At 33.9% G+C, this 1,967-nt stretch overlaps 1 pseudogene; it reads right to left on the bottom strand.

Annotated features, from left to right (window-relative positions):
* Positions 1-584: 584 nt before the first annotated feature.
* LOC123951263 lies at positions 585-679 on the bottom strand (annotated as a pseudogene).
* Between the last annotated feature and the right edge of the window lie 1,288 nt (positions 680-1,967).

Raw genomic sequence — 1,967 nt, 5'->3', positions numbered from 1 at the left:
AGACCACCATGGACTGTGCATCACCTAGTCCTACCAACTAGTTCCAGTACCCCAGGCAACCCAGGTAGGTTAGGATGAGATCATTTACAAGGAAGGCCCAAACTAGTATCTTCTACCTGGCCATTTAATATACTTAGTTCTATCTGATAAAACACTGACTCCCTAAGGATCCACAGAATATTATTTCCAAGTTATAACTCAAACCACTGAATGTACCAACACCTAATGGTTATGTGATATCAGCAAGTCTTAATTTATAATTAACATAATGACCAAGACCTTTTGATTATGACTGCTAATGAGGATGTTATGTTTCTTAGTATTTCTTTACCTATTCTTTCTAAAATTTCAGCATGAAGGTGTAACATTAAAAAATTCTATTTTTAACATCATTAAACATAAATATACATATCAGAATTCTAATTACTTTTGAGAATTTCACAAAGACAGACTTTTAGACAAAAGTGGTTTTTATTTTCTGATATCTGTATTTAGTTGTGGTCAGCTATAAATTGGTCTCTCAAGAGTATGATAATTAGATTCTTCCCTTCCTTCCTCCTTTCCTTCCTTTCTTCTTTCCTTCCTTCTATATGGAACACTTCACAAATTTGCGTGTTATCCTTGTGCAGGGGGCCATGCTAATCTCCGCATCATTTCAATTTTAGTATACGAGATACTCAAGTGAACAATGATCACTGGATTTCTTAAGTGCTATACATAAGAACACTTTTCCTCAGCTTAAAATGAAAATTGAAATATATGAATAAATACCTAAATGTGCTAGGTGATAGGAAAAAGTTATGCAACATTGGGTATAGCCATGAGATAGAATTTTCGCCAAAAAATGTGACAAATATTTACAATTTGGTAACATACAGCCCTACCCTACATACCCTAGAGAGATCGAGTGCAACACAGTTTTTACAGCTCTATACTGACACACCAAATCCACATTTGTAAATACATACTAAAAGTTATAAAGAGACATGCAATGATTTGGCTATAAGAATATATATAACCTTCCTGCTTATGGTATCAGAAAGTGGGGAAAACCCTAAATATTTAGTTATATAGATTGGTAAAATTAATGTTGGGAGTATCTATCAACATTCTTTTCAGCCCTTAAGAATATTATAGATGAGTATTTATTGACATTAGAAAATAATATATTGTTCATTTCTTAAGAACAGGTTATAAGAAAGAATATAAAGTAAGTTTAAAAGTTTATAAAATAAAAATACATGTATCTATATACATAAGATGTAATTCTAAGTCTAAACACTGAAAGAGTAACGTGGTTTATCTTTGAGTGGTGGGTTCTATGGGTTGTTTTTAAAATTTTTGTCTTGACTTTTCCTTATTTTTCCCCCTTTTTAATGCTAATGAAGGTTGCAGTAGAAAAATAGCTAAGGTGCAGATTACAAAGGGCCTTTAGTGCTCTACAAAGGACCTAAAATTTTACTCTGGATATAACAAAAATATTCTAGGTTTTTAAAGAAGGGAAGCAAAATGGTCAGGTGAATAGCTGGGAAGCAATCCAACAGTTGATATCAAAGTTTCTCTAACCTGAGAAACTGTTTTTGTTTTTGTATAAATAAAGATTTAAATAAGCTTTACAAAATGGCAGATGAAGTCCTGAAAACAGGCTTGAAAAAGGATAAGTAAACAAGATAGAAGCAAAACTACTCCACGTAAGAAATGATCAGGAACACAAGGGTGAGGGATATCAGAGAAGACAGGAGGCAGAGAAAACAAGAAATGTTAGAGAATATGGCAGGATGCCAGAATTGCATAAAATCATGTCCGGTGAGAAGTTTCCAGTGGTGGGGAGGCTTGAAGTAATTTTTAGCACAGAAATACCAAACAGTGCATTCTTAGTTGGTTCCAGGGCTGTGATATAAACCTGCTCCATCACCTACACCTTCAGTAGAGTCCAAGTTCAAACAGGTCAGGATGGAGGTGTTTAG

Source organism: Meles meles, chromosome 9 (assembly GCF_922984935.1).
Source record: "Meles meles chromosome 9, mMelMel3.1 paternal haplotype, whole genome shotgun sequence".
Classification (NCBI taxonomy): domain Eukaryota; kingdom Metazoa; phylum Chordata; class Mammalia; order Carnivora; family Mustelidae; genus Meles; species Meles meles.
Note: the sequence above shows the minus strand (reverse complement) of the source record. Positions and strands in the feature narration are given on the sequence as shown.